This window comes from Wyeomyia smithii, chromosome 2 (genome assembly GCF_029784165.1).
Source record: "Wyeomyia smithii strain HCP4-BCI-WySm-NY-G18 chromosome 2, ASM2978416v1, whole genome shotgun sequence".
NCBI classification, from domain to species: Eukaryota; Metazoa; Arthropoda; class Insecta; order Diptera; family Culicidae; genus Wyeomyia; species Wyeomyia smithii.
The window spans coordinates 263,234,025-263,256,802 of record NC_073695.1 but is presented as its reverse complement, the minus strand read 5'-3'; positions in this window follow the sequence as shown (position 1 = coordinate 263,256,802).

Here is a 22,778-nt window from a genome sequence, read left to right as displayed (position 1 = left end):
TATGACACTCAAGGAAAGGAGAAACCTAACCTCTTAACCCTCCGTTACACGCGCTGTTATATTTTGTTTAATTTTTTTTTTCATTTCCCATACAAGAAGTATTGCTAGCCATGGCGAGAGTAACGCAATATTAATAACAAAAGTTTGCTACTTAGATTGCTTTCTAGTATTCAATAACAATTAATTTCATTTTAATTATTTTTTGAACCACCCTAGTAAAAATAAATGAACCACCCTAATGAAAATAAAGTTTAAGATACCGAATGAACATTAAAATAATTTCCCTCTGGTTTGGAACGAGTTGTGAAAATGACCAGAAGCCAGTTTATGAATATTTCATATCAAGTTTTTGGTTGCCCAGAGAACGGTTTAGTCCCAGAAGGTCGATTTTTGGCCAAAATTTGTTTTCGAAATAACACTACTGCCCATAATTCAAAAATTTACTAATATGCCATTTTTACCAAAATCGAGAAAACAGTTTCTCGTGATGGTACACACCCTAAACAAGGTCCCTACGGAAGCCGATTGTCAAAAAATGCAATTGGGAAGGCAGCAAACGTGAAACAATTTTGGCTCATATCCAATGTCCAATATGAACCTGTGGCAGGTTCACGAACCAGTGTATTATGACTGTACTGTGTTTCTTCTAACTTTCGAAAGTGTGTTGTAGCTTGGTGGTTACTGGCGACAGGTGAGCGATTGTAAGGCCCTTGCATCAAATTTGACTTTTTCACGAATAATATTTGTGGCTACAAGAATTTATTTGTTGTGCTGCGAAACCCAATGATCAAAACGTGTGACTGTTCCCTTCTGTCATAAAACTTTACATTTAAAAAAAAGACATTCAGCGCTTTGATTAGGAGTAATATTAATAAAGAGGAGATTCAGAATTCATTTTGGATTTGATGAGAAAAAATAGGAAAGTGGATTGTGAGATTACCATGAATAATGATATTTTCGTTATATTATCATATTGCAGCACGTAACAATTGTCTCGCCGTCCTTTTCATCCTCACTTGTGCTTTCGTGTTGTTTAAATAAGTTTAAAACCATTTTCATCACCAACGAGTACGATATAATTCACATCGTATGGATATTAGCCAAATTGCACACCGTTTTGTCAACTGACCTTTCGTTTATAATTGAAAAAACGGCTACTGTGTTAAAAAAAACGTGTCGGATGGATTTTTTCTACAGATTTCTCTGTTTCAACTCAACGGCAAGGTTCCAGCATATATGAAGGGTGATATACTCAATAAAAAAGGCGTCATGAACAGTCAAAATAGGTTGTACCGACAAAAAACTTTCAAATACGTTTTTCTCGATTTGATGCCTATGGCATATTAGCCTATGGGCAGACTAGTTCCCGACGTTTTATAGATTTTTAAGTCATTTGGCATCGAGATTCAGTTTCCCATGTGTTTTACAGGGGAGGGAGGGGTAAGATCAGCGTTACGTAACAAAAAATCTCTGGAGAGACTACTCAAAAACTAGCATTTTTATTAAGCAGATTCTTCTACAACGTAACGTAATTGTTATGGGGGGTTGGCGTTTGCGTTATGTTTTATTACATACGGGGGATGAGGTTCAAAAATTGAACTTTTTGCGTTACGTAATTTATGGATATCGCCTTGGTAGATTTTTGAGGGTCGAAAAATCACAACTTTGAGCGCTTTGAGGCACCCATGAATATTGTCCGATTGAGCTGAAATTTAGCACAGGTCATTTTTATGGGCCAAAAAAACAAAATGTACATGGCCGTTTTTGAAATTCGATGATGAGTTTGTTTCCATACAGCCACCGCACAGTGGTCCAATAAGGCAAAAGGTGGAACTTAATTCCATAGCGATGAATGACCCGCATAATCGCAAATTGTCAGAGTATGAAGAAATAAATAAAAAAAATGAAATAAAATAAATAACTTTTTTGTTGTAAAAAACTAAAAAATATGAAACTTTGTTGAACACATAAAAATCCAATCTTCTTTCGGTACAAAGTTATAAAGTATATTACATGGAACTTACTTTAAAGTTAGTTTTTTGTACTTAACTTTTGTTAGTTGCATTTTACACGAAAGTATCGTTCAGAGGAATTGTTAGGGCATACAACACACACATTTTTGCTAAAGGTAATATATCTCCAGGATTTTTCCTCACAAAGTTATATCATATTTTAGCTTATTTTTTCGATAACTTCGAGAACGAATAGGTTAAAAAGGGGCAAGTGGAATCATGATGTCAATACTTTTCCTTGAAGTTAGGCTGAAGTACTATAAACTCATTCAGGTTTCATTTGTCCCAATCCACCCATATTAGAGTACCGCGAGAATATGTTACAGTAGGTTTTCATATATCCAAACTCTAACTTTTTTGTGTTAAGAGATAAAGGAATGATTTATTCGGCAAAGTTTTAGAACGTGCAAAAATATGAAACTTTGCTGAACAAATAAAATTCCTATCTTCATTGGGTACAGAGTTACAGAGTATATTCTTTTGAAGTTACTAAAAAGATAGTTTTTGTACTTTACTTTTGTTAGTTACATTTTACAAGAAAACGTGGTTTTTAAGAAGCATTTAGGCATACAAAACACACGTTTTTGTTGAAGACCACATGTATCCAGGACTTTTCCTTACAAAGTTATAGCACATTTCAGTATATTTTTTCGATAACACTGTCGAATGCTTATTCTATGTCTGAAAGAGCGGCTCCAGTGGAATAACCTTCAGATTTGTCAGCTCGTATCATATTAGTAATTCTGAACAGTTGATGAGTAGTGGAATGCCCATGGCGAAACCCAAACTGTTCATCTGCAAAAATTGAATTCTCATTGATGTGTGACATAATCCTGTTAAGAATAATTCTCTCAAACAGTTTACTTATTGAAAAAAGCAAACTGATTGGTCGATAACTTGAAACCTCAGCTGCATTCTCATCCGGCTTTAAAATTGGAGTAATTTTTGCATTTTTCCATAATTAGGTAACAGAAGTGTCGCTCTTTTCTACTACCATTCACTGCATGAAATCAGCCAAATAGATCATCACTATCACGCAAAAAGTGAAGAAATCGGAGCACCGATATGCGACGATTTACAGGTTGAGCGAAACAGAAACAGTGCAGCATAAGATAGGGCGTTGATTATGTTTTGGGTATAAGCTCGAATATCAATACATTACAAAGTCGAAACAATAATTTGTACCTATCTTACAGAATTCATTGAAATTGTTACATACTCGAGCGCTTCTAAAGCCCGCACTCACATCAATTTCACTAGTTGCAGCCAAAATACTGTTGAAAAAGAACTAGAAATCTAAACTTTTATTGAGCAGAGAATTCACACGTGCTGACGAAGCCGTGCTGCCCAAGCCCCCTTATGGAGCCGTTTATGTATTGAGACGAAATACTCGAAATTTGTAAGGTGAAACACAAACATATTTATAGCAATTTGTTATTATCTTCTTCTCTGTCAGCACTTGCTTCCAGATTGCCAAACTGAGTTAGCGAACCTTAAAGATAATCAATTAAAGTTCCCAATCAGGGGACACTATTCCAATCACTACGAGCCTATTTTTAGCATCTGTTTCGCAGGGAATTTTTTCTAGCACCCAAACAGCGCCTGAATGGCTGCAATTCCGGATGATTGTTTTCGTTTGATGTTTATTCAAACGTTTTTCTACGTTGGACGATATTTTAGGCATTCGTAAGACAGCTAGTTAATCAGAGTTTTCGTTCTAGCCATTGTTGATATTGATCAAAACTCAGGAGTTTTAGGCCCGTTTTTTTTCAAATGATTAAAATAGGCGCCACTGATTACGCCGTTTCTCACCCTATGTCACAAATGATCAAAGAATTGGTCGTAGTGACGAAAATACCCATCATGGAAAAAAAACAAACATTTCTGTGAAATCGATGCCGAAAATAAGTATAGAAGACTTCACGCATCTTCCAGAGCTAAAATAAAACTAAGAATGACTTTTTAGAAAAGATTGCTGTGTGCCGCAGCCATCCGGCGGGTTCCATGATATTTAGCTCAGTGATGTCCAACGGTTTGAAAAGGTAGCGTGTTTTCGTTGATGCTTGCCATCGTATTTGCTGCACAAAAAAATTGGCAAACATTTGATTCATCTGATGTCGTTCTTTGCTGGTGAGGTTACAGCCAAGCGAATATTTGCTTGAATGTTTCCTTTGTTCATACTGAAATTCGGTACGAGCAAACTGCAGTAGTCCTTGTAGTTATCAGTACACGTGAAACTGATATAATTTCACTTAAGCAAAGGTTTCTAAATCCGTAAAAAATATTAAAACCAAATTTACAAGTAATGCTTCATTTAATTATTGTTTAATTTCTTCATTGAACTCGATATTATTGTATAACTGCAGGGTCAAATAATACGGTAAATTTTACCTATAATCGATATTAATAGATTGAAAATTGATTTGATTTTTCGAAAATGCGACCTGTAATAAATATTTTAATTAAACTCAATGTCAAAGGTTTCTTTCTTTCCCAGCACCAATACGAGTTATGGTACGCGCAATTATATACATAGTTCTTCGATGAAAATCGTCAAATGATGGAGAAACCATCATGTTAATATCTAAAATCCCCATTCAAGCAAACAAAATTTTGTGCAAATATTCGTTATAGAGTAAAAGCATGGCAAACGTATTTTTCCGAAGAAAAATATTGTGCAAATAAATTCCGTGAAAAATATGCCAAATATTTGTTCCGTCTAATGTCCGCTTAAGAAAGGTACAGTCATACCTCGATATAAGGCAACCTCGATATAACGTAACTTTTTAAAATGTATTGAAATTGAAAATAAACGATACAGCAACTGTTTTTGGGCAATAAATTGCTTCAAAAAAATGTTTGTAGTAAGTTTTGAAACCAATGAAACCAATGCGAAAATTGTCCAAAATGGGCATAAGGAAGGTTTAAAAATACTAGTAGGTGATAGGAAATAGCTTTTCACGCATCCTTCAGTAACAATTAACAGTCTTGCATCAATTAAAAAAAAAAATTTTTTTATTGATGCAAGACTATTAAAATACTTCTAAATGGACATAAGAAAGGTTCGAAAATACTGATAGGTTATGAAAAATAGGTATTCGCGCATCTGTGAGTAACCACTAACAGTCTTGCATAAATTAGAAAAAAAAATTGTTTTTTGCTTCGATATAACGTAACTCGATATAACGTAACGAAAATAAAAATAAAGTTGCCTTGTATCGAGGTGTGACTGTATTAGGCGACATCCATAAGTCACGCAACGCAAAATACTACAAGGTATACAGCCCTAGGGGTTGTATGGAATGGTGACGTAGGACTAAATATTTAATATATGCTAAACTAAATATTATTATATGCTGCGCTTAACTGTTCATAGGTAACACTACCGTTTATTTTTGATAGTCGTTATTTTAAAACTAACGATGCATGAATACATGAAAATTTTACACTAGTAGTAGTTGCGAAAATTCTCATAACTCTTATCTTCAAGCATCTATAGTTCTGAAAAGAACCGATTCCATAATATTCAGTTAAAAATTCGTGCTACAGAACGCTGATAATCGCACCATGAATATTTTGAGTTGACTCGTATGCAGCTCTCGTTTCTCAATGTCGCGTACCTTTAACAGCTGCACTGCTCTCGCTTATGTGTCACAAACTAAACTGAAGCTGAATTTTCTACACGCAGTCTTTTGTATCGAGTTCAGAGCAGATTTTTGCAATTAAGGCGTGGCTACGTAGCTTCGAGAAAGAGGAACAAACCAAAACACCTTCGATACTACTGAATGATTTTCATAAGCATCAAAAGAAAGGTTTTGCTTTCCCGATGCGAAAATCACTCTGGTTCTTAGATTAACTAATTTTCGTTTCTAACATTTGACTGATAACGGTGTTCGAGTGAACACAAACAAACAATTAAACCGGAAAATCACTCAATTTAGCAGTGCAAATTCTTGAAATGAGGGTTATATCTTGTTGTGATAAACTATTCATAGGCAACACTACCGTTTATCTTTGGTGCGCCCTGGTCGTTATTGTAAAAATGATTATTGAGAAATAGATAGACATTTCACACTAGGAGTAGTTGTGAAAATTCTCGTAACTCTTATCTTCAAGCATTTATAGTTTTGAAAAGAACCGATTCGATAACCTTCAGCTCGAAATGTATGCTACAGAATGCTGATAATCACACCACCACCGGTAGCATCGATTATTTTGTTGGCCGCGTATAAAATTTGCTCTCCGCTGTGCCCTCCAGCAGCTGTGCCAGCAAAAAATCCTGCAGCGTACAATGGTTATTTTTGCTGCCGTGTGCAGAATACAGGTAACATGCTCCGCGGTGCCTGGAAGTTGACTCGTATGCAGCTCTCGTTTCTCAATGTCGCAAAGCTTTAACGGCTGCACCGCACTCGCTATTGTGGAACAAACTAAACTGAAGCTGAATTTTCCACACGCAGTCTTTTGTATCGAGTTCAGCGTAGATTTTTACCATTGAGGCGTGGCCACGCAGCTTAGACAAAGACAAACAAACCAAAACACTTTGTTGAGTCAAAATATGTAGGCAGTGGAATTTATTTCGTCCATGTTATTGTTATCTGTGCTTGGGAAGCAAGCCAAGAACAAGGGAAATGTATGGGAAAGCTTGACCTTGAAACTTTTCACCTTTTTTTTTTTAATATCAAAAAATTGTTACACATTTTATCTATCCACCGAAATATAAATGACTAAGATGCATTAAGTCGTTCGCTTGCTAAAACCGTTTGAAATCTGACGCAACATTTGCCAGTTTCCTTTTTCATTTTCACAAAGTGTAATCTAGTATAGAAAACAAAGACGTAGTCCTACGTCAAAAAAAACAGTTTTTGGATCCTCACCCCCCAAATGTAACGAAACGTAACGCCAACACCTACCCCCTATAAAAATTACCTAACGCTGGAGATGAATTTACTTAATAAAGATTTTTCGTTACGTAACGGTTATCTCACCTCCCCCCTCCTCCATGTAACAAATTGTAATGCCCAACGATACCCCTCTCTGCCCTATGAGCGCTACCTAATTTATGGATGCCGCCTTATGACTAAAACTTTAATTACAGCATTTTTAAGAAATAAAGTAATTTTTTTTCTAATTAGCTTTTGATAAAAAGCAATCCAAGGTAAGTATCCATAAAATTTAAAAATATATACAAAGATTGACCGGAAATGTTAACAGTGGTTTTGATATTCACAAAAAAAATTTTTTTTTATTATTTGGAATTTTAAAGCTCAAATCCAAACAAAAGGTTATTTATTATTGAAATTTCCACTAGGAACGGCTTCTCGTTTATGGAATAAATGTTCTTGAATTTTTCTATCGCAGATTGTAATGAAATATTATATTGAAGATAAATAAAGCCTTGGTGCTACATTCTAATTCGGAAATCGACCTTCTGTTTATTATACACAGACTTCGCAGCCAACTGTTAAGTGTACAAAATAATTGTGGGGCTAGCGCTACGATCCTATTGACACTAACGGTCTCTCCCGGGTCGAGACTCGAACCTACGACGACTGGCTTGTTAGGCCGCCATCGTACCTCGAAACCAGCTAGGAGGGTATTGAAGATAAATAGAACATTGTTATTTAGCAAGTATAAAATAACAATAAACAACACTGCCTCAGGAAAAAATAATATAAACTTTGGATTTCAATTTTATGTATTTTATGTAATTTTATGTAACCAAAAGAGAATTGGAAAATTTGAAGTTGTTTAGTGACAATGACACAACCGGTGTAGAAATTATGAAGAGGCGAGTGCCTACATCGAAAAATAAATAGCTTTGAGGTTCGAGAATCTATTCCTAGTGAGAATTTCATTAATAAAACAACCTAGAAAATTCGATTTTACTACCACTACCACTACAGCGCCATCTCTTAGAATTTAAAATTGTTTCGGGTGTCCCATTAAATAACTTTGTTAGTGTATCGGAGCAACTGGGAAACAGTGAGCAGTGTTGGAATTCTCAGCGAAATATCATTTTCAAATGCGATACGTTTTCCCTTCGAACTTTTTGTCGATCGTTTCACACGCTATATATCCCGATTGAACTTCAAGGTGCGAGAAAATGAAACATCATGAACTTGATTCCACGATATGAAAAGAATCAAATCTTTCTTTCTCTCTATCTTTTTACATTAGATTCGCTCATGATACACCCAGAGCAAATATCGTAGATGAAATATCATGAAATGATTCGTGATATTGTTCGACGAATTATCCTGATCTTTACCCGCCCTTCAACCAGATGACCGATTGTATACATTTCATTGACGACAAGTGCACTGAAGGGGCTGATGGGTGGTTCTAATGTAAAGCTTCAGAGTCGTTGCAGATGACAGTTCGAACTAATTTAGTAGTAAGAAGAGTTGAAAAGTATTTTTTCTCCGCTGGAATAGGGTTAATTATATATCAAACAGATGACAAGGATGTGTTTTTTATAGTAAAGCATTCATACAAAGCAAAGCAAAGCCTTGGTGCTATATTCCGATTCGGAACTCGACCTTCTGTTTATTAGCACAGACATATGCTATAACAATAGCACCTAGAAAGGGTTAATGAAAAAGGACCATATTTGAGTTTTATTTGTGATCAAATTCAAACGGTAAATAAGTGTTTATTGCTTTGTGCATAATCACAACCACGTACGGCAATTCAATGGGAAGAAGTCTCATTCTCGTCAACAGTTTTTTCGATTTTCAACCGTCTACTTTGGTTTCGGTTACTATCCATTGCCTAAAAGCTCGCATCAAATTGCTGTCAGAGTCAAAAATACACGTCGTGTCTGTAAGACTTGTACTAACAAAATTCTCGCCCGGGCGGTTGAGTGAAACGAAAAATATCAAAACCGAACATCAATTTGAGTTCGTGCGTTCGTTGATATAGGCTACCTATTCTCAACGCAGGAAAATCACGAAGGCGATACGATGCTCGAATGATTCGAATCCCGATTGCGTTTCGCTCGCATGTGAGATGGAGACAAATAATGCCTCTACAATGCCAGCTGAAACTGATTCTTGTATGGTGTTTTCATGAACTCTTAGATCAAATATCGTTGATGATCTTCTTGTGCGAAGTTCTCTAGCGATTTTTTTATGCATTGAGCGGTGAGTGAACTTTCTTTTATCATGATTATTCCAACACTGCTGTTGAGTAAAATTAAATTTTCTGAATTCCTTGGTTAACTTCCTTCAAACTGCATCCTCTAAATCCGTCGAAATAAGAATAGAAAGGCAAATCAAAATAATGACATATTCGGCCACACTGAGCCTTAAATTTCTATTTTTTGGATTTCTCGATTAATATTCTTGAAAATACAATTTCTGGAATCTCCATACATATCCAAGGATATAGAATAGCTTAGATAAGAAAATCACCTAAAACCAGAAAAAATTTGACTTATTTTTTAATTTTTTTCGTGTAAAATGTTCTCAGGAATACGATGAAAATGCCAAATTTAGAATCAAATTATACTTCTTTTTCGAAAAATATAACTCAATAAAAACCTAAAAACGCAATTTGCAAATACATTTGATAATAATTTAGTGCAAAAAGGTATATCTAGCCACGCAGTCACTTAAAATGAATGTTTATTCAGATATTTTGGCCGGGTTTCTTTAAAAATAATGTATCAGTTTGTTTAAAGACATTATGTATTTGTCGCCATGATTAGAAGAAAATAGGAGTTTAGATGAAAAATACAACTTTTATCAACACAGCGGTGTATTTTCACGTCAGAGTACACTTATCAACTGGCATGCCTCGTGAGATAAGAGAGAACTAGGGAGGTGGCTACACAGCATCATTCCCAAGGTATCCACCAAACCTTGGTTTCGGGGGTTGGATGTAGGGCGAGACTTTATTCGCATGATGTCTCGGATTATGTCCAACCAGTACGGGTTAGATGCACTGCACATCTCCTGCGTATTGGGCTGGCGAGTAGTAATCATTGCGCTTGTGGATCGGGGTATCAAGACATTGAACACGTGGTTTGGGTGTGTGCTGAGTTCCGCGGCGCCAGATTTCTACTTTTGGATACCCTCAAGGCCCGAGGAATACAGCCCTATGTTCCAGTTCGTGATATCATCGCTCAGCGAAACTTGCCATACATGCTCCATATTTACAGCTATTTGCAGAGCATCCAGTGCCGTGTCAAATAAATGTTGTGTGAGCAAAAAAAAAAGTAGAAGGTTATATCTGACACACAACCGCATTATTGACGTAGGACTACTCCGAGTAATCGTTCATTGACACACAACACAGTGAGCAAGAGGAAAGAAAACTAGAATTACCACATCTTTGATTTTTCAAGACTTTTATTAAATTTATAAAGAAAGTTAATTAAATTTTACTCAACGATCAAAACTTAAATTGAATTCATTTGTCCCGCCGCAGATTGCTTGAGATAATTTCTCATTGCGTGTGATTGCAGGAACATATGCAGCTAAAGGAATGAAAGAAAAATTAAACCGGGCGGAGCTTATCAGTTGCCAGTGTGCGAGTATAAAAGGAAAAGAACCGTCCGCGCGTTCAGTCATTTCGCATTTTGAGCTAGACCTGTGCGCGTCGCGGTCGCAGCATTTCTGTTTGCAGTTAGCGGACTCCCGATGTTCCTGTTTGCACAACTTTAACACGCAGTTCACAAACAGTCTTTTTCAAGACTTTTATTAAATTTATAAAGAAAGTTAATTAAATTTTACTCAACGATGGGAATTTCGAGCCCAGTGAATGGACAGTGAATAATAACAGGTTCGTTTTGCTTCAGAAACGGTGCGCTAGCTTGTTTTAACGGGCAGCATTACTGTTGTAATGTAAGACCAAAATCGAATTCCATGGCGGTCGCAGCATTTCTGTTTCCAGTTAGCGGACTCCCGATGTTCCTGTTTGGACAACTTTAACACGCAGTTCACAAACAGTCTTTTTCAAGACTTTTATTAAATTTATAAAGAAAGTTAATTCAATTTTATTTCAAGACTTTTATTAAATGTATAAAGAAAGTTAATTTAATTTTACTCAACGATGGGAATTTCGAGCCCAGTGAATGGACAGTGAATAATAACAGGTTCGTTTTGCTTCAGAAACGGTGCGCTAGCTTGTTTTAACGGGCAGCATTACTGTTGTAATGTAAGACCAAAATCGAATTCCATGGCGGTCGCAGCATTTCTGTTTCCAGTTAGCGGACTCCCGATGTTACTGTTTGGACAACTTTAACACGCAGTTCACAAACAGTCTTTTTCAAGACTTTTATTAAATTTATAAAGAAAGTTAATTCAATTTTATTTCAAGACTTTAATTAAATTTATAAAGAAAGTTAATTTAATTTTACTCAACGATGGGAATTTCGAGCCCAGTGAATGGACAGTGAATAATAACAGGTTCGTTTTACTTCAGAAACGGTGCGCTAGCTTGTTTTAACGGGCAGCATTACTGTTGTAATGTAAGACCAAAATCGAATTCCATGGCGGTCGCAGCATTTCTGTTTCCAGTTAGCGGACTCCCGATGTTCCTGTTTGGACAACTTTAACACGCAGTTCACAAACAGTCTTTTTCAAGACTTTTATTAAATTTATAAAGAAAGTTAATTCAATTTTATTTCAAGACTTTTATTAAATTTATAAAGAAAGTTAATTTAATTTTACTCAACGATGGGAATTTCGAGCCCAGTGAATGGACAGTGAATAATAACAGGTTCGTTTTGCTTCAGAAACGGTGCGCTAGCTTGTTTTAACGGGCAGCATTACTGTTGTAATGTAAGACCAAAATCGAATTCCATGGCGGTCGCAGCATTTCTGTTTCCAGTTAGCGGACTCCCGATGTTACTGTTTGGACAACTTTAACACGCAGTTCACAAACAGTCTTTTTCAAGACTTTTATTAAATTTATAAAGAAAGTTAATTCAATTTTATTTCAAGACTTTAATTAAATTTATAAAGAAAGTTAATTTAATTTTACTCAACGATGGGAATTTCGAGCACAGTGAATGGACAGTGAATAATAACAGGTTCGTTTTGCTTCAGAAACGGTGCGCCAGCTTGTTTCAACCGGCAGCAATACTGTTGTAATGTTAGACCAAAATCGAATTCCATGGCGGTCGCAGCATTTCTGTTTCCAGTTAGCGGACTCCCGATGTTCCTGTTTGGACAACTTTAACACGCAGTTCACAAACAGTCTTTTTCAAGACTTTTATTAAATTTATAAAGAAAGTTAATTCAATTTTATTTCAAGACTTTTATTAAATTTATAAAGAAAGTTAATTTAATTTCACTCAACGATGGGAATTTCGAGCCCAGTGAATGGACAGTGAATAATAACAGGTTCGTTTTGCTTCAGAAACGGTGCGCTAGCTTGTTTCAACCGGCAGCAATACTGTTGTAATGTTAGACCAAAATCGAATTCCAAGGCGGTCGCAGCATTTTTGTTTGCAGTTAGCGGACTCCCGATGTTCCTGTTTGCACAACTTTAACACGCAGTTCACAAACAGTCTTTTTCAAGACTTTTATTAAATTTATAAAGAAAGTTAATTCAATTTTATTTCAAGACTTTTATTAAATTTATAAAGAAAGTTAATTTAATTTTACTCAACGATGGGAATTTCGAGCACAGTGAATGGACAGTGAATAATAACAGGTTCGTTTTGCTTCAGAAACGGTGCGCTAGCTTGTTTCAACCGGCAGCAATACTGTTGTAATGTAAGATCAAAATCGAATTTCATGGCTATTAGTGTTTTAAAATCGTTTCTGGGGGTTCTGACGAGCAGTGGCAAGCCGTCGTAAATCAAAACTTAAATTGAATTCATTTGTCCTGCCGCAGATTGCTTGAGATAATTTCTCATTGCGTGTGATTGCGGGAACATATGTAGCTAAGGAAATGAAAGAAAAATTAAACCGGGCGGAGCTTATCAGTTGCCAGTGTGCGAGTATAAAAGGAAAAGAACCGTCCGCGCGTTCAGTCATTTCGCATTTTGAGCTAGACCTGTGCGCGTCGCGGTCGCAGCATTTCTGTTTGCAGTTGGCGGACTCCCGATGTTCCTGTTTGGACAACTTTAACACGCAGTTTACAAACAGTCTTTTTCAAGACTTTTATTAAATTTATAAAGAAAGTTAATTCAATTTTATTTCAAGACTTTAATTAAATTTATAAAGAAAGTTAATTTAATTTTACTCAACGATGGGAATTTCGAGCACAGTGAATGGACAGTGAATAATAACAGGTTCGTTTTGCTTCAGAAACGGTGCGCCAGCTTGTTTCAACCGGCAGCAATACTGTTGTAATGTTAGACCAAAATCGAATTCCAAGGCGGTCGCAGCATTTTTGTTTGCAGTTAGCGGACTCCCGATGTTCCTGTTTGCACAACTTTAACACGCAGTTCACAAACAGTCTTTTTCAAGACTTTTATTAAATTTATAAAGAAAGTTAATTCAATTTTATTTCAAGACTTTTATTAAATTTATAAAGAAAGTTAATTTAATTTTACTCAACGATGGGAATTTCGAGCACAGTGAATGGACAGTGAATAATAACAGGTTCGTTTTGCTTCAGAAACGGTGCGCCAGCTTGTTTCAACCGGCAGCAATACTGTTGTAATGTTAGACCAAAATCGAATTCCATGGCGGTCGCAGCATTTCTGTTTCCAGTTAGCGGACTCCCGATGTTCCTGTTTGGACAACTTTAACACGCAGTTCACAAACAGTCTTTTTCAAGACTTTTATTAAATTTATAAAGAAAGTTAATTCAATTTTATTTCAAGACTTTTATTAAATTTATAAAGAAAGTTAATTTAATTTCACTCAACGATGGGAATTTCGAGCCCAGTGAATGGACAGTGAATAATAACAGGTTCGTTTTGCTTCAGAAACGGTGCGCTAGCTTGTTTCAACCGGCAGCAATACTGTTGTAATGTAAGATCAAAATCGAATTTCATGGCTATTAGTGTTTTAAAATCGTTTTTGGGGTTCTGACGAGCAGTGGCAAGCCGTCGTAAATCAAAACTTAAATTGAATTCATTTGTCCTGCCGCAGATTGCTTGAGATAATTTCTCATTGCGTGTGATTGCGGGAACATATGTAGCTTAGGAAATGAAAGAAAAATTAAACCGGGCGGAGCTTATCAGTTGCCAGTGTGCGAGTATAAAAGGAAAAGAACCGTCCGCGCGTTCAGTCATTTCGCATTTTGAGCTAGACCTGTGCGCGTCGCGGTCGCAGCATTTCTGTTTGCAGTTGGCGGACTCCCGATGTTCCTGTTTGGACAACTTTAACACGCAGTTTACAAACAGTCTTTTTCAAGACTTTTATTAAATTTATAAAGAAAGTTAATTCAATTTTATTTCAAGACTTTAATTAAATTTATAAAGAAAGTTAATTTAATTTTACTCAACGATGGGAATTTCGAGCACAGTGAATGGACAGTGAATAATAACAGGTTCGTTTTGCTTCAGAAACGGTGCGCCAGCTTGTTTCAACCGGCAGCAATACTGTTGTAATGTTAGACCAAAATCGAATTCCATGGCGGTCGCAGCATTTCTGTTTCCAGTTAGCGGACTCCCGATGTTCCTGTTTGGACAACTTTAACACGCAGTTCACAAACAGTCTTTTTCAAGACTTTTATTAAATTTATAAAGAAAGTTAATTCAATTTTATTTCAAGACTTTTATTAAATTTATAAAGAAAGTTAATTTAATTTCACTCAACGATGGGAATTTCGAGCCCAGTGAATGGACAGTGAATAATAACAGGTTCGTTTTGCTTCAGAAACGGTGCGCTAGCTTGTTTCAACCGGCAGCAATACTGTTGTAATGTAAGATCAAAATCGAATTTCATGGCTATTAGTGTTTTAAAATCGTTTCTGGGGGTTCTGACGAGCAGTGGCAAGCCGTCGTAAATCAAAACTTAAATTGAATTCATTTGTCCTGCCGCAGATTGCTTGAGATAATTTCTCATTGCGTGTGATTGCGGGAACATATGCAGCTAAGGAAATGAAAGAAAAATTAAACCGGGCGGAGCTTATCAGTTGCCAGTGTGCGAGTATAAAAGGAAAAGAACCGTCCGCGCGTTCAGTCATTTCGCATTTTGAGCTAGACCTGTGCGCGTCGCGGTCGCAGCATTTCTGTTTGCAGTTGGCGGACTCCCGATGTTCCTGTTTGGACAACTTTAACACGCAGTTTACAAACAGTCTTTTTCAAGACTTTTATTAAATTTATAAAGAAAGTTAATTCAATTTTACTCAACGATGGGAATTTCGAGCCCAGTGAATGGACAGTGAATAATAACAGGTTCGTTTTGCTTCAGAAACGGTGCGCTAGCTTGTTTTAACGGGCAGCATTACTGTTGTAATGTAAGACCAAAATCGAATTCCATGGCGGTCGCAGCATTTCTGTTTGGAGCTAGTGGAACGCTGGATGTTCCTGTTCGGATTAGACAACGAACTCTAATCATTTGACTGATTCTAGCGCTAACACTGGAGACGGAGAAAAATAGTTGTGATGAAAGTGATGGGCTGTCGAAAGGCTACTCTGCCCTTCCAATCATAGTAGTCCCATGTTCTACACAAAACTTATGCACGCTGGGACAACTATGCTTGGAAGGGCAGTACTTGTAGTAAACAAATTTGCTGCAGCGAAGGAATCTGCCGAAGCCCAGCACACAACTTTATCAAGCAGTTCAGAAACAGTCTTTTTCAAGACTTTTGAAAAATGTATAAGAATAGTTAAATCAATTTCATCCAACCAAGGATATTCATACTTTTTCGAAGCTGTATTTTAATTGGAATAGTTGTTTAAAATGTCCGAAAGCGTAACAAAAAATCAATCACGACGTGGCATTTCAAGAATCAATTTTACGTTTACATGCGCCATGGTTTGTGTCTACTCATGAAGTCTGTGCCAGGCATGCGCGCACGTGATTGGTTCATTGTAGGGGAAATTCGATCTTGAAAGTTTTCACTAATTTTCACTGTTGAACAATTAAGTAATAATGATCACTGAAGTATCACAAAAATGTCCATCATTTTATCAATCCAACGACATATTGATCATTGTAATCCATCATGTGGTTACACAAGTATTACCGTTTGAAATCTTTCATTCCGGCGTTACACCTTGGTTTTTAGTTTTCTCAGAATGTATCTCAATATAGTGCGGTTAGACGTAGTCCTACGTCAAAAACACAACGGAGTAGATGAAGAATAAAAAACACAACGGAGAGCCCCACGGAGCAAGTGGTAGTCCTATCGGCACCGAAGTTGAGAATATACCATAGTAACCTTAAATGACCTTAAATAACCTTCAATGGTCGCAGTGGTTCAGTCTTCTACAAGGGAACCTTAAATGAATAATTTCCCAAACTTTGATTCAAATTTGAGGAACTCGTTAACACATTTGTACTCTCTTTTGGACATTTGAGACAAAATGCCCTCGAGCAAAAAATTTCGAAGTTAACACGTGGTCGAATATCGAATATAAAAAACGTAGAAAATAAGTCAGTAATGTGAAGAATGACGGAAACATGAACAAACATAACAGTGTCAGTGACCAAATTCTAAGTTATATCCTCTAAGCTGAAATTTTAGAAAATACTCAATAGTTTATCTTCAAGTAAAGTTTACTGACAGGTCCATTCTTATATCTTTTCTACCAACATTTTTTACAAATTAATTCTCTATAGCTGATTTTTACACACTTTCTTTTATACCACCAAAACATTCCATGAACAAGGCTTTGGATAAATTTCATACTCGAATGCGTTTGAAATGATGTTCTTGAGTCCAAAAATTCACAGCTCACAATAAAAATTTTTTAACCAAACATTTCTTTAAAATTTTGACATCTCACCTTCGATTCTTTGACCAAAATTTCGCAGATCCTAAGGCTTGTAAAAAACAGCTAAAAGTATACTTGAACTAAAACTCGACTAAGGAACCTTACTTTGTGGTGCTAAGCAGCCAAAATAAATTACACTTAACAACAAAGACTGCTACATTGTAACCCTTATTTCTAAAAAAAGTGTGCAAATGCTACCGGTGATGAAATATGGCACGTCAATCTCCGAAAAAGCTCTTTGAAACACCGATTCCCCATTTCGCACCCGCATGTTTGTGGTTTGCGCAGTTTTTTCGCAATAATTTTCATTCTCACGGTTAAATCCTGCTAATTTTTCACATGTTCTTTTGTTGTTCACCCTAAACCGCAACCCTTTTCGGGACGGGATTTTGCTTCTGTAAAAGGATATTAATTTTAGGAAATTAGTCTTTTTCATTCGTTTCTGGTTCACCGGCGCAATTGCGAGTTCTATTTCGGAAAATGAAGCAATTAGAAACCCGAATGCCGGATCGACTCCGAACCTCTTTCATCTCGGAGCTGGCAGCGAAGTTCACTATCCTACCAAACCAAGTATCCCTTCGTATGAAATGATTGAAGCAGAGCCAAGGCAGGACCAAAGTAGGAAAAGAGAAAAAAATGCGACGGCTGCAATTTCTTTATCTGGCGCGTGTGTGCGATGGCTAGGCTGCGTTGTATAAGGTCAGGTGCAGTTTGTGGTTTCCCCGTCGTAGTCTTCCTGGTTGTTGCACAGCCAAACCATTCAAAGCTCCTTTATTTTCTCGACTGGCTGCTGTTGCTGACTGTGTCCGTGGAGTCCGGACACAGGGAGACAACAGTCACAGTCCTGCCAAGCCAACTGCCATCCAGTTCATCTTTTTTTTTTCGGTGGTAGCCGCGCAGAGATCTCCTCTTGTCTTGGCCGTCGGGTTTGAACCGTGTAATTGAGCTGATCATTTTACTGTTCCCTCTCTATCTTTGCGTTCCATGTTCGTTCTCGGTTTCGGTTTCAGGAGTCCCCCCCCGCACGGATCCTGCGGTGCAGGCTATGCAAAGCAGGCGCGTTATGTGATGAATATGTTGATATTTTTTATTAACCCTCTTACTTTCGATCTCGATTGGGTGCATTCATCTTTCGGACTGCCACACGACCAGCGTCTTTCGGAGACCCAGCTGAATGATCGATGCGATTCGAAGCTGGGGTTGCCGATACCGTCGGAACATATGTCATCCCACATTTCGGGGGAAACCGATTTTCCACCTTTTCTTGTCGCTTGTATACGTACCTTCTCGTTCAGACCGATTGGATATATCACGCGGCTAATGATACGGAACGTACGGAAATGTCTCGAATGAGGCCGTGCCAATAATGTTGCAGGTTGATTTCGGGTGCTGTTCGTGTCTAAATTCGATCAACCAACCAGACTCCGTTACTTCTAGTGGCTTATCTACGGTAACAGCTGTGATGTTTGCATTCACTTTTTTATTTATTTGGCTGCTTTCCGTTGCTGAGTTGCTGAATTGTACTTTATACTTTTGACTTGTACTTTGAACTTTTGGTTGTAAGGGTTTTTGACAGATTTCGTTGTCAATGTCATTAATTTCGAAAATTTCAATAATGTCAAACAAGACAAAATTGTTTTTTTCGTTGATTCGAACTACTTAAATAAATGAGGGATGCTTTTTTATCCAACATATATCTAGACTAATAATGAACAAAATCTATTACATTAATTTTAGACATATTTTAATTAATGAAGCTTACTTTATCATTTTCATGCATTTCACTTTTTACTTGATTTGAATAATTGAATATTTAGTCTTGTAAAATTATTCGAGCAGAAATTACAGGTATGTAAATTAAACAATAAACATTTCAAGAGACTATGAGATCTTGTCTTACTTACTAGTTGTGCAGAGATATCACTGCTCTTATTGCCCCTATCCAGCTATTATTGTGCGATGGATGGGTAAACGCATGTTATTAACAGGGTCCACATGCACAACTGTTCCCGTTCAGCTCTGAGCCGCATTTCGTCCCTTTGTTACACCCTCGAAAACTCGAAAAGAGGACCCAGCAATTGGTGCGAGATCAAGTGTTCCAGAGGGAAATCTCCCCCAGGTGCTGTGGTTCCCTCTGCACTCCTAGCCGCTCCGAACACCAACCGGCTCCCGTTTTCGGGCGTCGGCACGAGGATGGCATATTTTTTTGCACAATGATGGCTGCAAAGGTGATCGAAGATTCAGCTGCCTCATATAAGCCGTAATTGACACAGTTTTCAACCCGACTATTTGATGAGTGGCTTTTGTCATGGAATTTCGAATTTCTTTTGTTTATAGGAACTTTTTTTTGTTTGCTAGGTTTTTTGTATGAGAAAGCCTCTTTGTTTATAAAACGTTCACATCGATCATTCTTTGTTAGTAATTATTTTCATTAGCAAAAAAAATATTCGTCTTTTTCTTATTCATTGCAGATTTTCGACGACAACTGCATAAAAATGTTGGCAAACAAAAGAAACAGTCAATGCACTTTCATATCAATCACAAAATTTGCCGTCAATTATCAGTTGCGGGAAAAAATCCTGCCAACTATTCTATCCCATCTGTTGCTCTCAATAAACACGGGCTTCCGGTTCGCTGGGTCGGCGGTACCTTTAATGGCGAAAAATCGGTTCCCTTCAATCGTTCGATCACCTCTCCGGGGGCACAGGTAGCTTTAATGAGTAAAATATCAGCAATTTTAATTTCTATCGTAACGACCCGTGTGTCCTCTACCCCTTGCCCGTGCTTTGCGCTCGTGTACAGTTTTTCTCAAAGCGGCGGCCTCGACTTGGAGCGCGCTGACCCAAAATATTTCCAGCATTTCCGCACACTTCTCCGCCAAAGGACGCACCGAAAGCGTTCAATGCTCGTTTTTTATTTTCATTCTTTTCCAATCAATCCATGCTCTCATTGCTTCAGTTTCACCGCCGCACTTTTCGCGTGCATATCCGAAAATCATAAATCGAAAATTAAAACATTCTCGAAACGAGAAGCGCGAACCCGCGGATCCTTTCATCGCACGCGAGAGGACCCAATCTGGCTTCTCTGTACGATGCCCGCACCACCACTGCGTGCGTTTAATTTCCTTCCCCGCGCGGCGACAGCCCGTACATCACGATGCAACCGATGGAAGGTCGATCAAAATAGCCTTCCGAAAATCGGTCGAACTGGTGGCAAAAATGTTGTTCCCCTGAATGCTCGTTTTTCTCGGATCCGCCAGTTCCAGCCAAATGACGTGCATCTTTTTTTTTCGGAGAGCCTTCGTTGCAATTTGTGTCTGTGGCTTCACGATCATGAGATCCAGTTTAGAGAAAACAGATTTTACGCAACCCTTTTCAATCTTTTTCAAGCCGAAAATGAAAAAGGTTGCACTTTTTCAATTACAGCATCTTATAAGTACGGCTTAATATGTTTTTCTCTGGTTTTCTTTACCGAACCCTTCAATTTTCAAGATTAGATAACAAAGTATGGTCCAACGCCATCCTTCAATGAGTTGAATGTAAAATGCAAGTGTTCTTCCAATAACTCATCAATTTTATACCGAGAAGAGTATCTCAACTTGATTTCTTATTTTTACAGTGTTTTTTTTTTTTTTTGAAGTAGAATACTTCTCTCTGGAAGTTCGGCTACATAGGGATGTGAAATGAAAATCTAAAAATGAAAAAAGTGAAAAATATGTCCGATTTCAAATGCTAATAAATCGGTTAGTGTTCGGTGGATTTCCTTCGTTCTTGCAGCAGTAGATTGGAAAATCTTCTAAGATTCTTCCCAAAAAAAGTTAATTGTAATTTTATTATTCACACTATTGTATTATTGTTAATAGTCAAGCCTTGTCAAAACGAAAAATTTGACCTCTAATTGGTCGTTATATGATTGCTTCCAAAGCACGGTCGACAAAATCATATACTTTGCAATTTAAAATATGCTATTTGGATTATATAAGAGCCTAGTTCAGCCGAAACCGCTCCTAATAGTTCTAGACAGCGACAACAGCAGTCATCCCTTAGCAGCAGCTAAGGGATGCACTGCTACTGCAGTGCAGTGAATACCAGCGATAGCGGATAGCGACCACAGCTGTGGCATAGCAATGGATAGCGCACTAGTTGCAGCGGATCTCAGCATCGATAGAAGCTGGGCCAGCTGATGCAGGGGCAGCGGATACCAATGGCAGTGTGTAGCGGCCACAACTGTGGCATGGTTACGGATAGCGTAGCAGTTGCAGCGGGTATATCTGACCATGAAGCATTTATGCAATAATTGAATGAAAATTGCAATTGCAGCAATCGGCCTTTTACAAGGCTACTAAATGTATTTGGGAGAGCATAATGAATGATTATTAATAAACTGCAACTGAGGTTTGATGCTGCTGCAAATGCACAGCAGTGTGATGATTATTACGATTTGTTGATACTGTGCTTAAAAAGCAGTATATACGAAACAAATCCGATTTCCAACAGAAAAGTACGGCACGTTCTGCTCACGATGCTGAGTCTGTTTTAGGAAATTCACAACACTTCATTAACAAGGGTGTAACGTCTTGAAGAAGACGGTTATAGTATTTAGCAGTATTTCGACCTTCATACTCATGTTTACCATTGGCAATTTCAAACACGGATGCAGATCCATGCGACACGGGGACGGGAACATTTTCTTCTTCCAAACCGCGAAACACGACACAATAAATGTTATTTTGTTGCCTTAATGAGAGCTCTATCGGTCCGGCTCGACAGAATGTCCACAAGAAATCATTTTTGTACATCCGTGTTACGAAACTGAGAAAATCTGTAGGAACTGAAAATAAAGGCGGGGCTTGAATGAATGAGATGTATTTTTCGTACATTAGTATTACGACATGCGAAATAAAATTTTTCAAACGTTGTAGAATGCTATAACTGGAAATAATTAGGTCACACCTATTTTTCCAGTTCCATCATTTCACAACGTTCGAAAATTTTACGTTCGTTTATTTACTAGGAAAAAAAAAGACTGACACGCAAGCAGCCGGGTTATCTTTCTTGTAAAAGTATTCTACTTCAACCTTGCAGTCGTAGCTTTGCACACAACCCTCCTGTGATTTTTTTGCAGAAGCAGTTGCACGATCGTTAATTATAACTGACCAGACGGAGATCTGGAATTGTAGTTTAACAATCACTGATCGCTGTGAACAAATGGCATTCTGTTTTAGCAGGCGAAGAATTTTCAAGAGAAATTGACTATAAGTACATACAATTCGCGTTCAACGGATGAATACACAGACGACATCAATTTGGAGTAGTTCGAAGTTTAGTCTTTTATTAGAATCATCTGACTAAAGCTTGATTCATTTATAATCAGGAAATCAGTTGTGTCTCGGGACTGGTTAGAGATGCAAACAATATTTTTAAATCAAAATGCAAATGTAGCTGTTCTTTTCAGAAAAAAATATACAAAAAAATATTCCGGTACAGTTTTGATCGCATACCCTCCTTCGAAGTTTGGACTAACTATCCATGGGTCAACCTGAGCGACATTTCGTTCTACAACCTCTTCATATTAGCAGCATATCAAGTCACTTTGGCACTCTTCTTGAAATTTCCTTTTCCTTTTCGATTGGACAGAATTAGATGGATTGAGGCTTTTTACAAAGCGATCCACCCTATTGTCAAGGTAACACTGAAGCATCTCTCGACTGGAGTGACAGCTGGCCAAATCTGACGATAACTAAGATTTACTGGACACAGCTGCAAATCCCTTACCAAAACAAGAACTTCTTGGCGAAATCATCAGCGCGAGCAAACTTAAATTTACTGGGGACATCTTCTCTGGTAGAATTTCAGGCCTGAGAGCTGTTAAAAATCCATCTTCTCGTACATTTTATCGTTCTTCAGTATGCATTCTTC